The sequence below is a fragment of the Helianthus annuus genome, chromosome 7 (assembly GCF_002127325.2).
Source record: "Helianthus annuus cultivar XRQ/B chromosome 7, HanXRQr2.0-SUNRISE, whole genome shotgun sequence".
In the NCBI taxonomy this organism is placed as follows: domain Eukaryota; kingdom Viridiplantae; phylum Streptophyta; class Magnoliopsida; order Asterales; family Asteraceae; genus Helianthus; species Helianthus annuus.
In genome coordinates this window covers 103,874,582-103,891,887 of record NC_035439.2, presented here as the reverse complement: position 1 = coordinate 103,891,887, position 17,306 = coordinate 103,874,582, and the positions used below count along the sequence as shown (strand labels likewise).

Sequence of the window (17,306 nt, the reverse complement as noted above, 5' to 3'; positions counted from 1 at the left end):
GGATCGAAAGAAAGAACCCGATCATTAACCTTTGTGGTTATCAACATCCCTTCAAGTTATGACGTAATCATAGGGAGGCCCGGACAATGTGCATTTTACATGGCAGTGTCTGTCGGCCATGGCACGGTCAAATTCCCTACTGAGAGAGGGATAACAACCCTTCAACCCTCTCAGGAAGCTTACATGATTGAGGGTGAAAGTTCAAACAGTGAAAAAGACAAGCAAGGGTTGGTCATAAACCCCAAATACCCTGAGCAACGAATAAGGGTCAACCCCAACCTTTCTCAGGAGACTCTTTCATACCTTGAAAAGCTGCTGAAACATCACAGTGATGTGTTCGCTTGGTGTCCTGAAGATATGACTGGGATCCCCCAAAACATTGCTGAGCACGAGTTAAGAATACCACCGGATGTCAAACCGGTGGTCCAAAAGAAAAGAAGCCTGGCACCTGAGAGAAGCCTGGCAGCTTGCCAAGAGGTTGAAAAGCTTGTGTCGGCCGACATTTTCCGAGAAGTCAAGTACCAATCATGGGTTGCAAACCCTGTTATGGTCAAAAAACCCGACAACTCTTGGAGAATGTGCATAGATTTTAAAGATCTTAACAAGGCTTGTCCCAAAGATTGTTACCCACTGCCGGAAATTGATCTCAAGGTCGATTCCCTCACAGGATATTCGTTTAAATGCTTTCTTGATGCATACAAAGGTTATCACCAAATCCTCATGAAGAAGGAGGATGAAGAAAAGACAGCTTTTCACACGGACAAAGGTATTTTTTGTTATCAAAAGATGCCTTTTGGCCTCAAAAATGCAGGCGCCACCTATCAGCGACTCGTCGATAAGGCCTTCGAAAACCAAATTGGCAAAAACATGGAGGCATACGTTGATGACTTGGTGATTAAGAGCAAGACGGAACACCAAATGCTTGATGATATCCAAGAAACTTTCAAGAACCTCAGAAAGGTCAACATGAAGCTCAATCCGGAGAAATGCTCGTTCGGATTCGAGGAAGGAAAATTCTTGGGTCACATCGTCGGAAAGCAAAGTATCAAGGCCAACCCTAACAAAGTAAAAGCTGTCCTCGAAGCTAAACCACCAAGAACTAAGAAGGAGGTTGAAAGCTTAAACGGGAAGCTTGCAGCCTTGAAGCGTTTTACCTCAAAATTAGCCGAAAGGTCTCTACCCTTCTACAAAACGCTCAAGAACTGCTTAGATAAAAAGGATTTCAAATGGACCGATGAAGCTGAAGAAGCTTTCAATCAAATGAAGCAGCACTTAGCTTCCCTACCAGATATTGCAGCACCAAAAACTGGGGAGGTAATATCGGTGTACCTTTCAATTGCCGACGAAGCCATCAGTGCAGTTCTTACTATTGAAAGAGACAAGTCTCAGGTACCCGTTTATTTTTTCAGCAAAACTCTAAAACTAGCTGAAACCAAATACCCTCCCCTCGAAAAACTTGCCCTAGCCCTGGTTCAAACAGCCAGAAGGCTTAGGAGATACTTCCAAGCACACCCTATACAGGTGGTCACTGATCAACCTGTCAAGAATGTGCTTGAAAAACCTGAGAACTCGGGGAGGCTAGCAAAATGGGCAGTGGAACTAGGTGAACATAACATCACCTATGTCCCACGAAAAGCCATTAAAGCTCAGGTCCTGGCTGACTTCCTGGTTGAAGTCCCAAACCAAACTATTGACGAAGTAAACACCACAACCGCTGAACCCTCCAACCCTGAAGCCTGGAAATTATTCACTGATGGGGCTTCAAGCATTGAAGGGTCAGGAGCTGGTTTAGTTCTAATCAACCCTGTAGGGCTAGAATTCACATATGCTCTCCGTTTTAATTTTTCGACCACCAATAACGAGGCTGAATACGAGGCATTGATCGCTGGTCTAAGACTGGCCAAAGAAATGAAAGTCCAGAAGCTTGAAGTGTTCACAGATTCATTACTAGTATCAAGCCAAGTTAACGACAGCTATGTCGCCAAAGAGCCCAACATGAGAAAATACAAAGAAAAGTCCAAGGAGTTAATGAACACCTTCCAAACATGCAGCATTAAACAAATTCCAAGGTCCCAAAACAAAAAGGCCGATGCCTTGAGCAAATTGGCATCCCTCACGTTCGCCCACCTCACGAAAAAGGTGTTGGTTGAAGTGTTGAAGGCCCCATCGATTGATGAACTGGAAGTGCAAGATGTGGTCACCGAGGAAGACCCAAATTGGATGACTCCCATCAAAAAATTCCTCCAAAACAATGAACTACCCAATGATCAAATAGAAGCCGAAAGGGTTAAAATCAAAGCAAGACAATATGTGTTGCAAGGAGAAACCCTCTACAAAAAAGGTTACCTTGCACCCTTGCTAAGATGTGTGGGTCCTGAACAAAGCAAGTATTTGATTAAGGAAGTGCATGAAGGAATATGTGGAGCTCATTTTGGAGCTAGGTCGGTGGTTGCAAAGCTCATGAACCTTGGATACTTCTGGCCGTCGATGCATCGTGACACCGTTGAACAATTGAAGAAATGCGATGCCTGTCAAATTCATGCCCCAATCCCAAGAAGTCCCAAACATGACCTGGTTCCAATAACCTCGGCATGGCCATTCCATAAATGGGGAATGGACATTGTTGGGCCATTCCCTCCAAGCAAAGGAGGAGTAAAATTCCTATTGGTAGCAATCGACTACTTCAGCAAGTGGCCGGAGGTTAAACCCCTTGCCAAGATCACAGGAAAACAAGTCATAGACTTCGTTTGGGAAAATATCATCTGCCGCTATGGGTTGCCGGGGGTAATTGTTACCAATAATGGAAAGCAATTTGCCGAGAAACCTTTCAGCCTTTGGTGCAAGGAATACAGGATCAACCAGATCTTTAGCTCAGTGGCTTACCCGCAGTCAAACGGCCAGGTCGAAAGGACCAACAGAAGCATTGTGGAAGGCATCAAAACAAGATTGGGGAGATATGAAAGCAATTGGCTCGAAGAATTGCCTAGCGTTTTATGGGCAATTAGAACAACCGAAAAAGCAAGTCACAAGAAAACACCTTACAGCTTGGTATTTGGATCCGAGGCCGTAATCCCTGCTGAAATAGGAGTTGTAACCCAACGAATTGTCAACATGGATCCCGAAGTAAATCAACAAGAGACCATGTTGAATTTACAACTCCTAGAGGAAGCCCGAGATCAAGCGGCAATACAAGAAGCCAAATACAAACAAAAGATGGAAGCCTACTACAACAAGAAGGTTAAGAACGAACGATTCAAGCCAGGGGATCTAGTCCTCAGAAACAACGAAGCTAGCAAAAAAGAAAATCAAGGGAAGCTGGGCCCAAAATGGGAAGGTCCATATACCATCCTCGAAGCACACAAGGGCGGATCCTATAAGCTAGCAGACTCAGAAGGCAAAAGGCTTCCAAGACATTGGAACGGAAAAACCCTGAGAAAGTTCTATGTTTAGACAAAAAAGCTTGGTTTGTATCAAAATGAAAACCTTTTGTGAAAAGCAGATACTGCTTGAATGAATGAAGTTGATTTATCAAACTTGTCTTTCTATCCTAATATCAGGTTGAGAACCTAGCAAAAAACTCCATGGCAAGGGCCATGTAAGGGGATGAGCTCCCAGGCCATATCGCTCAATAGGTTCAAGGGTTGAATGAACCTATATAAGGGGTGAGTTCCTAAATCAATACAACTCCATGAGATTTATTAAGCAAAAACAATAATGTCTCATAGACAGGTTTGAACAGCCTACACCAATCGTTCCTTAAGTCTTAGAAATATAATCAATAAATAGGCTTACGAAATCAAGTAAATTACAAAGAAATAATGAAAAGGATAGATACTACGTCTTATTGTTAATAAACACTAAGGTAAAGTGTCTGCAGCACTGAACCCTTTAAAGTGTAAAAAACATAAAGACAAAGTAAACTCAACAAAGACAAGGCCAAAGAAAAATGACAATTGACAAATAAGCAGACCCATCAATAAAACACGCAAACCAAACCAGAAGCTACCAAGGCTTCAAGCCACCCAGATAATATGCTCGAAACATTGAAGGCTGCAACCCAAAAAACAGTTAACCAAAAGGCTTGAAGGGTTGATGGCCCACCAAACAAACCAAGCAAAACAAGTAAACAAACATACCACAAGTAACATAATAACCATCATATCATAACTAGGAAGGCCACGAAAGACCTTCAGATAAGAGTTAAAGCAAGTTCTAGTAACTTGCAAGAGAAACTATTGTTCAAGTGGCCATATAGGCCTAACAAACCACCAACAGGAACCTTAAGGGTTCCTGGAAACCTAATATTGTTTAAAATATTACAGACATAAAGTGTTTGCTAAGAAAGCTACGAATAAACATCAGGTGGCAGAAGGCTTGGAACCTTCAGTTTTGGACTTCTTGGCTTTCTTAGACTTCTTGGCCTTAGCACCATCATCACCACCAACCGCGGAGGCCTCCAAACCAACATCTTTTGAAGCATCAGGCAGACTCGAGAGGGTATCATCACTATCCCCGGAGTAAGATCTCTTCTTTGAAAGGGAGCCCAAAACCTCAGCACACACCTTTTCATTCAGTCCCTCAGGTTTCAAATCCTGTAAAACAGATAAAGGCTTACCAAAGCAAGAAGAAACCTCCTGAACATAGGGATAGGTTAGCCTCTCCATCTGCTCAACGGATCCTTTGAAAATATCAGAAGCCTCAGGACGAAACAAAGGTGATTTCTCCAAGGGATGTCCAGATTCATGAAGCTTGTAACCAGCAATAAGGCCTTGGTGTTTCCCCAAGTTCAGAAGCTTAGTATAAACATCACCAAGGGCAGAATTGAACTCCTTGGAATGTAAAAGGTAAGTGACAACCTGCTGGAAATCATGCTCAATTAACCACTGATTGTCAGCAGTAACACGGCCAACCGAAGCTTTCAACCCTTCTTTTTCCTCACGAAAGGCCTGTTGCTGAACAGCCAAGGCCTCCCGGTCAGCTTTTAACTTTAGCAAGTTAGCTTCAAAACTCTTCTTCAAATCACCAATCTCAATATCATGCATCTTCTTCAAATCACTAACCTCCTTTCGCCACGCTGCTTCCTTCTCGGCAAAACTAGCTATCTCCTTTTTCATCGATGATAGGGAGGATTTCATCTTATCCTTCTTCTTGGAGAAGTCCTCATACTCTTGCATCCTTTGACGAAAACGAGTGATACCTTGAGGAAGCATGGCAGCAAGGTTGCAAGTGCTCAAAACCATCCGAGACAACATTAAGTCATCATCCATCTCAGCAATGGTCTTGTGCACAGAAGGAGGAGCGAGATGACTAAGAGCATCCTCACAAACAGCAGCATCTTTGAAGGTGTCGTCATTTTTCACCAACCAAGCAGGCACATAAGTCCCTTCAGGATTCAACCCTTCAACGTCCCTGCTTGAAGACTCCTGAACAGGGGTAGAAACAACCTTCTTGCTTTGAACCTTTTTACCACGAACAACCAACTCCTTGTCCTTCTCAACACCTGCTTCAACTTGATCTTCCGAAACTTTAATATCATCACTCAAATCCACTGGTTCAGTAGAAGTGGATTGAGGACCAGCTTTCAACAAACGACGAGAAGATCGGCGAGTTGAAGACTTGGGAGCATTAGACTTAGAAAAGCCCTTAACGTTGGCAACGCTAGCATAACCCGTGCCCTCAAACCTTTGCTCGGCAGTCCTAACCACAACATTCTCACCCGGAACAGACGGGGCATCCTCAAACACAACATCAGAAGTGTCGTCACTCTTGATAAAATCCAAAGCAGACATGACTGACAAAAACAAACAAAAGCAAATAAGTCATAAGCAAAGCGAAATGAGTAAAAGGCAAAAGGGGAAAATGCATACCAATGCCATTTCTCATTAGCACCGGATCCCGATCGGCTTTCCCCTAAATATTACTAACCCCTAAAAGCACTAACAAATGTTCGGGGAAGGGACGAACCCTCGAAGGGCACCCCCGAATGGCTGTAAGAAAGGCATCGTTCAACTCAGATTCAGAAGGCTTCGGATCATTAAGAACAACATCCGGATGCCTCCACACCATTTTGAAAGGAACAATAGACTCGGAAACCCAGAAAAAACGATCCTTCCAGGACCCAAGTGTTGTAACCATGGATGAAATAAGGCAAGTATCAACCTTTGATGTCTCAAAGGTGAACCAGTCACCATTCTTGGCCAAACGAAAAAATCGCCGGAAAAGCAACAAAGAAGGATCATATCCAAGAGCACGACACAAAACTTCAAAATGCAAAACCCTAGCCATCCCCTTCGGATGAACTTGCCCAAAAGAAACCCGATAATACTCAAGCAAGTTCAAAACGAAAAAAGAAAAGGGATAACGAAGATTCGACCATTGAAAATGACGACAGTACAGAGCAATCGAACCAGGGTTTGGTTTATCAATGGAAACATCGCAAGCAGGGGCAGTTGGGTTAAATTTTTTATCAATGCCATATTCCAAACAAAATAAATCTACCTCCTCTTGTGTCATTCGAGAAAATGACTTTGCTAAGTCCTTAAGAGCACCCATTTTTGAAGAAACAAAAAACGAAGAGTGAAAGATATAGAGAAAACTAACCTCAGAGAAGGAAGAAACTTGGAGAAGTTATGAGTAAAATGGAAAAGATTCACAAAGTATAAAATAAATATGAACCTAGGACAGGGGTAATAAAGGTAAATAATAACTCCTGCAAAACCGCCGCCCTATCAACTGACACACATCAATAAAATTCAAATTCAAAAATTCACTGCCTTCAGCCTTTCAAACCTTCAAGCAACGAACCCTTGAAACATTCAAGTGACAAAACATATGCATAAAAGTCAGAAGTCTTTGAGCATACTACCCCAAAAACCTCTGACTTGGGGGGCTGATGACGGGGGTAGCCCAAGACTAAATAAAGTGACTAGATATGCAAATGCTTAAAAGGTTGAAAGGTTCACCGGTTGAAAAGCTGTAAAGTAAGAAAAGCGAGGAACAGTAATCAATCACATCTGAGAACTCGTTTCACCAACTCACGCCCACAAAAGCAGAGCAGGTCTGCACGATACATGCTATTACCCAGGGGTCCAAAGCCTTCAACCCCAAAAGGGGAAACCCTCCATTGCAAACAGGTTCCACTAGTCTTGTACATACCATTTGAGGAGATGTCTTCCCCTATAAGAAGACAGCTCATTCACTCCAAAAAGACATTCCGAAACAGAGAGATTCCTTCATCTCTGGTCATTCATAGAGTACTTGCTCACTTCCAAGTTACTCTTCGTCACATCCACCACACACACATTCTATTTGCTCTCATTTCTGGATTCGAGCTCATCTCGGAGAAAGAACTTTAAAGCAAATAACAATTACATACTAGTGAACCTCCTTCCACGTTTTGCAAACGTGGGGGGACCCCGCGACCTGCGTTAGGCAAGGCTGAACCCTTCAGCCTTCTTGCCTAACCAACTCAGCTACCATCCTTGGTCTCGTGTTTGTTGCATCAACAGACCTCAAGTAGAGAAATCAAGTGACTAACCACTAGACCAACTTATCAGGACATTTTTTTGTCCCTTTTAAATTTACAGTTTTACTATTGATTGTGTTTTTTTTTCTCTCAGCCAAATTATGATTATTATTGATTTTGCTTTTTTTTTTCTCTCAGTCAAATTATGATTTTGCCTTCGGTTCAAATTTATAGTTTTGCCATCATTTTTGTTTTTTTCCTGTCAAATTACGATTTTACCCACAATGTAAATTTATAGTCATGCCATCGTTTTTTTTACAAAACAATGGTAGTGTTTTGTTTTAACTGGTTGACTCGGTGTAACTTTTATTTGTGTCATGCCACTGCCTGATATATGCTCATTTGTCCTGAAAAATTACAATTTTTATTCGAAGAAGATAAGATTCCAAAAGGGTGATACTACACACACCCCCTTTTTATTAATTATGTCCCCCTATAAAAACATAACTATTATTACATTATAAATTAATATTTTATTATTTTTTTGTCTTTTTTATTAAGGTGATACTAAACACATGTGGCACCTCGTAAAATCGTGTCCAATGATGTGGTGACACATGTAATGAACCCTAATAAAGTCAAACGTTGACTATGAGGGACTAATTTTGCCAAAAATCGAAAACCTTGATTATAGAAGGACTGAAAGTGTCAACATGCCTAAACTAGGCCTCTGAGTGACCTTATACGGTGTCCGTATTCTCAAATGAGCCACTTGTTGGATGAGAGGAGCCGTTTGCGTAATTATGTGAAAGTTTGCGCGTCGAAGGGTTAAAAGTGTCAACATGTTAATTCTTACCTCTTAGTGACATTTTAACAAACTGAGAGCTTCATTATGTTTCATCATATTCTCGGGAATGCCTAATATCGGCTATGCAAGGCTTTTATGCCAATAACTGAAGTTGCGCGCAAGTTTGTAAGTTAGAGGGATTAAAAGCGTTAACATATTTAATTATACCACTGAATGACCTTTTAACGAACCCGAAGCATCATGATGTATTATAATACTCTCAAGAATGTCTACATGGACTAGATAAGGCTTCAATGCTATTAAACGATGATATGCGCAAGTTTGCACATTAGAAGGACTAAAAGCGTCGAAAAGTGCATAAGTTTGCATTTCCGTGCATAACTTACGTTCTGAATATATCCGGGCATAAAAAAAAATTATGTAAGTACTAAAATATTTTATTTTAGTGTTTGGCTTGATAAATTTCCGTTCGTCGCGTAATTTGGATCGTTTTTCGCGTCCGTGCGTGTTTCGTCGTAATTCAACGAATAACGTGACCATACAACCAAACGAACCGACATCCATGATATTTTCAAGCATGTTTTAAGTCCCCTATACTTTGACGTCCTTGTTGAGCCTTGAAAATAGCTTAACGGAGGTTAAATACGTCAAAAATACAAGTTTTAGTATGCAGGGACTGAAACTGCCAACTTTGGAAACTTATTTGAGGCTGTGGCGACCCATGAAGGACTAAGGCTTTTCCCGTCGCGTGTAGCCATACCCTTACCAGTTCGAAATTTTGCCTTGGCTGCCACACAAACAGCCTATCTCACTTGTTTCGAATCTATGGGCTGCAAACCGACTTAAGACATGTTATTAGGCACTTGTCATCATCTTAGGGACCCTCCAAACACCTAGAATGATCTCAAGATTCACCCAAAACCTATATAAAGGATGAAGTTCATCCATTTGAATTGCCTTTTTTCATTCCTTCCTCTCATCTTGTAAATCTGGAACTTCCAAGCTGAAGTGGAACTTATATTTTTGTAGAAAAGTTAGCATGGACCCTTTGTAAGTGCCTTAGCCCATTCTATAGTTCAGTTTCATATTTTTAAAACCGAAAAGTCAAGTTATCGTGAATTAACTTTGACTTTCGGTTTAAACTCTCATGGTCCAGCCACTGATCGAATTGAATGTGGGTATGTGACTATATTTAGGTAGGTGATTAACCCCTAAAAGGGCACCTCCTAATTCCTTCGTTTGCTTAGTTAATTGTCGGGTCAAACCGTTTAGGTAAAAAGTCAAACTTGGCAGATTTGTGCATATTAATTAAAACCATTGATGCAGAGGTTATAAATTATATTTTAACACTCTAATAACTTGGTAATAATTATTAAAACATGTCTAAGCATGTTCAACCTGACAATTCTGAGTTTAGGGTCGGTTCAAATCCGAAAGTCGCAAAAGCTTGACTTTGCTTTGACTTTTCAGTTCTGACCCGATTAAGCTTGATTCTTCCACGTTTTAAGCTTCCATTAGGACCGTATTATGTTGTAGTATAACCCCCTAAGGTTGTATTACCTGGTCCTTAGTAGTTTGAATTATACGCTAGTTTCCGTTATTATGCTTATAAACGCCCATTTTGCCCTTTTGACATATGAATGAGATTTTTAGAAATGTGAGAGGAAAAAAACCTTTGTTACTGATATATAAGCTTGTCCCGAAGATTTGACATCAGTTCTTGGTCCCAAATAGGAGTTATGCTCGATATCGTAATTAGAAGCTTTTAATTAATTAAATTGCAATATCTTGCATAAGGCATGTTTAAACTTGGATTTTGACCCAAAACTCATTACCAACTGTTAAGATATTATTTTTAGGGATTGTTGGAATTATTGATCTGTGACGCCCACTTTTTGAACATTCAAACAGATTAAAAATAACATACTAATTTTTGACAAAATTTTGGCATGACCCGTTCGTACTATAAACATTTCCCCTGCTTTTAACAAACATCATTCAAATAAACTTCTATGACACTTTTTCAAAAGAAATAAAAGTAGTGACCATACAAGACCTAATACAAGGGTTATGTCCGAACTACCCAAAAAGGTTTTAAAATTCAAACTACTTACGAACATCCTAAAACATAAAATTTACATTTACATTACAAAAATTATTTGACCCATTTCAAAAGATAACTTGAACCGTAAGCGCATATATGGACGATGTGGTGTGTTCGAATTCGAGCTCGCCATTCTAAGCATGAGATTTACCTACATCCATAACACAAACTTGCATATTAGTTCGGATAAAGCATTATTACTAATACGTCTTTTTTATTTAGCTTTTTACCGCATTATTTGACCCTTTACCGAGTCACTTCATCTTTACATCATCTTACTTGAATCTTTCATACTATAATTCCGCTTTAACGAATATCATGCCATTTAACTTCTATCACCATAAAATCATCATATTTCATCTGACCCGTTCTCACGGATCATGCATATTTTTACTTTCTTGTTTATTATTCTCCACTAGTTTGACTTACAAAAGTCAACATCTAGTTACCTTAACTTCATAACAAATTCATCCTCTTTGACCCGTTTAACTATGGGTTTAATACATCATCCAGAATAACATCATTTTCATGCTTTAGACCCATTTGCACGGATCGTCAACATACTTTTTCTCCTTTTTCTACTATCAATTCGTAATAAGACATTTTTTTTACTAATGATTCCCACATAAAACATCAAATAATTATTTACAAGAGAATTAACATAAAATTCTACTTTCTACATAAGCGAAGTTCATAAGAACTTACCGTGATCTTGTGAAGCTTGCGACTTCAAGTGACTCGTACCTTCTTCCTTCTTCGTGCCTATACATTATAACTTCATGCTTTTAGCTTTCATAAACATTTCTTCACATATGCATCTTTGATTTATTCATCATGACTTAACATAATTACCCATATATCCATTTTCGTTTACATCATCATTAAATGAAGAATTCATGTCAAACTTCAACTAAATCATTCTTAGGCATTTCATTGAACACATGGCGTGCGTACAATCTATAAAACATGAAGTACAAATATTCAAAGCATGGTTCTACTAATTCATTCTTAGATTATCAAGATCAACGAAAATTTCATACAACAATCATTCCAAATCAGTTTCAACTATCATTTATTCACTAATAACAATTCTCACACTAAGCCATTACAATAATTTGCACATAATTCATTCATGTTCTTCACTATCTTCCTAATTCAAGTGGGTTTATGCTTCAAATCGTTTGATTAACTAAACTCAAGCAGATTTCTTGTTCTATTGTGTAATCCTAACTCACAACTACACAATTATTCACATTACTACAAGACTGGGTTGAAACCCACTTTCTACAAATCATCAAAATAGAAATTTCGACTTACCATTCGTTGAACAAGCTTAGATAACTCGAGTTTTGGGTTCATGCATTTGATTAGGCTCTTAAACTCCTTCTGATTTTGAGAATTTTAGGAACTAGGGTTTCTCCTTGGTTCCTTTTTTGCTCCTGGCGATCCACAGAACACACAAAAAAGTGTGTTTTGTGTTTTTGTTTTTAATTAATAACTTTCATCCTTTTTTTACAAGTTTAACCCCTCTAATTATAAATTTTTGTTTATTGTCACATATCTTTCCTTCTTGTTGAATTACTAACATATGCATTTAACTTAGTTAATATAACATAACTAGACATTTAGATAACATAATAAATTGCATCTTTTTGGGGTGTTACAAGTCTACCCCCCTTAAAGAAGGTTTCGTCCCCGAAACCTGAATACATACATTCTGACGAGTTTATCTATATCCCTTCGCGATTACATACCTTGAACTTTGTTAACATGCTTTCATTCGATCATCCCTCGTGATGAATCGGTCATTACTACTCTAAACTTGTCTAATACATTTGGTAATTCAATCTTGTATGAATCAAAGCGATCCTATTACATTATTTCATGATTATCATTCAATTGTTCAAGCTGATTTCTTAAAACTTATCTATCAGATTATTCATTCCCGCATACCTCTAACATCTACTTAGGGGAAATAATTATCATAATATTCTTACTTGTTCATTCCTATTCATTCATATTAATTCACAAATCAAACATCATTCAATGGTTTCTAACTCTTTAGTTTCTAGATACTCCCCATCCTTCCAAGGCCAATATCAAGCAAAATTTCTTTCATATCATTTGCTTGATAGTTCTTTTCATACTTCTCTTGCAATACCTTCATATAATCTTTACCCGAGACTAATATTTCTTCCACTGATAATCTATCATAACTGCATGGTTAACCACAACTTAATGTATACATTATACAAATCGTATACATACTATCCTGCTCTAACCTCTTTACCGTCTATCCTAGGTTACAAGGGCCAACATAAGTCTTTAATCATGCTATCAATATGATCGTGTAATCAATACTTACATTTGAGCAACTCATGTCACACCCCAACCGATGGCGGAATCATCGGGGCGCGGCACTAGGCGAATCAGATTGCTCAACAGAATCCATAACAACTATATTGCGATAATATTTATTACATTCGTTATCCCATACTAACAAATAATACAATCATATAAGTCATCACAGATTCCTTGTTCTCTCGAACAATTCAAATCCGACAACCTAGATTTTAGGTGAGTTTCTAGACTTCCTAGCTTGATTTGATGTGGACTTCGACTAAACCTGCAACATACGTAAAGTTATTGTCAATACAAAAGTATTGGCGAGTATACAGGTTTGATATGTAATAGCATAATAGATCAAAAGTGCTGCGAATTCCCATGTGCATAAACGTAATACACGACATATATACTCACAAAACTGATACTACCAGCTAAGTCCTCGATGCTCGATTCTCCGATGGCATAACTAGACCCCATCGGGCGCAATAGTACTATACTAGTCGTGGTGGGACGTCACGAGTATAAGTCCTAGCATACATGCAACTAGCATCACGTATATCTATGCAAACAGTTATTCGCAAGTGATAAATTGACCAGTTGAATCATTCGTTTGATAAGTTCGATTTATAAGGAACGTATGTGTAACACCTCGAAATTTTGTGTCCAATAATGTGTTAACACGTGTCATGAGTTCACACGTGGCATTAAATATTAAATAAAGGACTAAAGTTGACAAACCTTGAAAGTATGTAAATTCGATGGTTGTAAATATCAACGAAGGGTAAATATACTGTATAGTAACCCTAAATAATGCTCGTACCTTCAAACGAATAAATCATGGATCGTACGGAGCGAAACGCGGGAGAAAGTGAGAGATCACAAGCTACAGGGGGTAACTGTGTCAACATGTTTAATTTATACCTCTGAGTGACCCTTTGATGAACCCGAGGCTTTGTAACAGTAAAATACGCTCACTAGAATATGTAATATAAATTTCGCAGAGTTCTGTTTTAAAACGAGAAAGTTATGATCAAATTCGTATGCGAGGGGTTAAAAGCGTCAACAATAAAAGATAAGGCTTTTCGGATAGTAATTAAACTAACCGGGGACTTAACATTGCGGGTAAAAGTCACGAGGCCCTTAACGGTAAATAATCGAGGGCCAAATCGCAAAGTTACCCCTTCGAAACCGAAAGGTCAAGTTAATCATTACAAAAGATTTGAAAATCTTGAAATTCAGGCCTCAGGCGGCCCGCCTGAGTGAAACAAGCAAGTTAATGCGGGCCGCGAGCCACCTGTGGATACGTTTCCTGACATGAAGATTCAGGCGGCCCGCGTGCATGTAGCCTGAATCCTAATGCGGGCCGCGTAAGGACCCCAGATGCAGAAACTTTGGACAGCCTTGTTGTTTGAGCTTGTGAACGATCATTTGAGCAATTAATGAAGCATGAGCGCCCTCTACATGCCCCCTAGCACCCAGGGCCACCTGCTGAACATCCATGATCCCTTGTAGGTTGAGTTGTAATGATCCTATGCCAATTTTTCACTATAAAAGGCCATACCTTGTGCACAATTGAAACACACCTCAAAACCTGCTCTCTTGGTCATCTCCGGAGCTCTCAAGCACTCTTCTAACATCCTAAGTCGTGCACCAAGCTTCTGTAAGTGTGTCCACCCTTTTATGGCTTAGTTTTTGCTTAGTTTAGCTTAAAAGTCAATCCGTCGTAATTAACGATTGACTTTGCGATAAATCACAAATGGTCCAGTGGTTTGTCGAATCAAAGATGGTTATATGTTGGTAATCATGTGGGCTTTAAACCCCTAAAAGGGCATCCTCTGATTCCCACTCTAACTAGTCCAAATGTCGAGTCAAAAGTGCTTAGAAAAAGTCAACAGAAATGCTATTTTGCGATTTCTTGCATAATCTGTAATGTAGATGATATGTAACCTGTTTAAACACTCATAAAACATGATAATAAGTATATTAACTAGTCTAAGCTTGTTTGATCCGACCATTTACTGTTTTGACCCGGTTCAGAGCCGAAAGTCGCAAAAGCTTTGACTTTTGCTTTGACTTCAGTTCTGACCTGTTAAAGTTTGATTTAGATATGCCTTAGGACTCTCTTAGGACCAGGTTACATGATGGTATAACCCTCTGTGACCGGTTCGTTGTTTGTCCGAGTCTTTTACACATTTCCGTTAAATGCTTAAAAGTTGACCGTAACGCCCTTTTTAATTTAAAACGAGAATCTCGGACATGTGAAAGAGCCATAACCTTAGTTACTGATTTCTAAGCATGTCCCTAAAATTTCACGTCAATCCGAGGTCCATAATAGGAGTTATGCTAAATAGCGCAAATTACGGAAACTTTAGTAATTTAATAGCGCAATTAGCATAACGCCTATCTAAACCCAGATTTCGACACCAAACCTTTTACTCACTGATGTAAAATAATATTTTGGGATTTTTAAAGATTTTTAATTATTTTTAACCTGCTCATAACCTGCGGTTATGGCAACGGTTCGGTAAATACCGAATATACCCTTTTCGGCCGTAACTTGAGTTCTACAAGGTCTTTTGACCCGATTCCAGTTGCTACTGATTTTATATAATAAATAAAGTATTTTAGACTTTATAAACTGTTCGGGAAACTCAGATTTCCTGTAGAACTCAGAAACCTCTTTTATAATCTTTAAAAAGACCGAAATACCCATACGGGGCATATTATGAACTTAAACTCGTTACGGGCATTATGGAAGGTATCCTACTGATACCACAACCTCTTTAAAGCATATTGACTTAGGAAACCAGTGTAGGACTCTTACGGTTACCCCTTGCGCCTTTTGCGTGCACGGTTCGGCTTATGTAATTAGTTTACATAAATTAGCCGAAACGGGTCAAACCATATTGTTTTGACCCCAAAATCCAGAGTATGATTATTATACCCATATAAAACAAGTCTTCAAACTTGTTGGGTCAAAATCACACCCCATTCACGGTTTTCGCCTTTCACGCGATTAAACCGTAACTATCCTTCGAAACTGACCGGTCTAAGCTACGGCTAAATTAAGGACCCGTTAGGATTCTAATAGGTTAATTTAAACCTTCGTTCCAGATTAGGGGACCAGTAAAAGCTATCTGCAATTTATTTCAATTAAGGAATTATACTTGCAAAGGTAAATACTTTTAACTTATTTTCTGTTATACGGGCTTGGGTTACGGTATTTAAAATACCGCTTGGTCGGGCAATTGACCCCAACTCATTAGTAGTTGGGTATTATCAATGTGACCCGTTTAAAAACTTGTTTTGTTGGCTTTACGCCTTTGGGAGCTTAATGACCATGTCCCGGATATCCTTGGCATCATTTTACGAAATGGCCACTACCTCGACATCCGGGTGTAGGCGTACACCCGGCATTGTGTCTATATTAATTATAGGTATAACCATTGTTTTTCCCGCCACGGCTTTATGCCTTGTGGCGTGTCTATTGACCTTTAACCCGGCACGACTCGGGCGACCGAACGCATAGCAAACATGTAATTCTTTACAAGATTTAATTATAAATTATCCCAAGTTATAAAGAGTTTGTGCCTTGTGCATTTAAACCAATTTTATTAAACATTTTACAAAAGTGTCAGTTGAATGTATTTACCAGTGTAAACTGACGTATTTTCCCAAAAAGACTGAATGCAGGTACTATGCGTAATTGGCTGGGATTTCTCCTTAGCATCATTAGAAGTCTCGCAAGCTTAAGATGCCTGAAGTCTGTTGAACAATACTTTTGTTATTATTATTGATCCCCTGTGGATTTTATTTCAACAATGGTGATACCTTGATATTACAGTTAATGTTGAAATATATTTATCTTTATGCTTCCGCTGTGCATTCATATATTGTGTGGTTTGACTATATTGTTGCCAACTACGTCACGGTAATCCCCCACTGGGCCCACCGGTGAGACACCTGGAAATCGGGGTGTGACAGGTTGGTATCAGAGCCAACACTGAGTGAATTAAACACTAGCCTTTGTGTTTAATCTCAGTTACACAATTGCACATACTTGAGTCTAGACAAGAACATAGGACAAATTCGAATTGTTATTCCAGTTTGTCTTTTTATTGTTTATTGTTATTTAAAGTTTTGAAAGCAGGAATATGCCACCTGCAATCAGACGAGGAAGAGGAGGAAGAGGCAAAGGGACGATCATTACTCACAATGATCACGAGGCCGGTCCTTCGAACATGCGAGCTCCTTCCAGTACAAGAAGTGAGGAACCACAGAGACGAAGAAGAAACCTCTTTGAACCTGCGAGACATTCTACCTCGCATAGCTCAATACCCTCATACTGTCATTCGTTTGGACCAGATTCGGAAAACAATCCCAATAACCATCAACCATCCATTATACCTCTCCAGCGATCTGCTTCGCACCGTTCTTATGGCGATCCTTCACCTTTCTTCGTAGGACAGTTTAACCCGGCGGATTATGTCCAAGAGCCAATAGGGTATAACCCTCTAGGACCAGAGGATCACTTTTCTGAAGATAATGCAGTGGATATGGACGAGGATACAGATCCCGTCGAG

At 39.4% G+C, this 17,306-nt stretch overlaps 1 long non-coding RNA gene across 1 annotated transcript; it reads right to left on the bottom strand.

The window, feature by feature from the left end:
• Nucleotides 1–10,292: 10,292 nt before the first annotated feature.
• Nucleotides 10,293–11,816, bottom strand: LOC118480365. Its single transcript, XR_004862190.1, has 3 exons — nucleotides 11,695–11,816; nucleotides 11,083–11,139; nucleotides 10,293–10,528 (listed from the first exon to the last, which is right to left on the bottom strand). It is a non-coding gene; the product is annotated as an uncharacterized LOC118480365 (long non-coding RNA).
• Nucleotides 11,817–17,306: the final 5,490 nt, after the last annotated feature.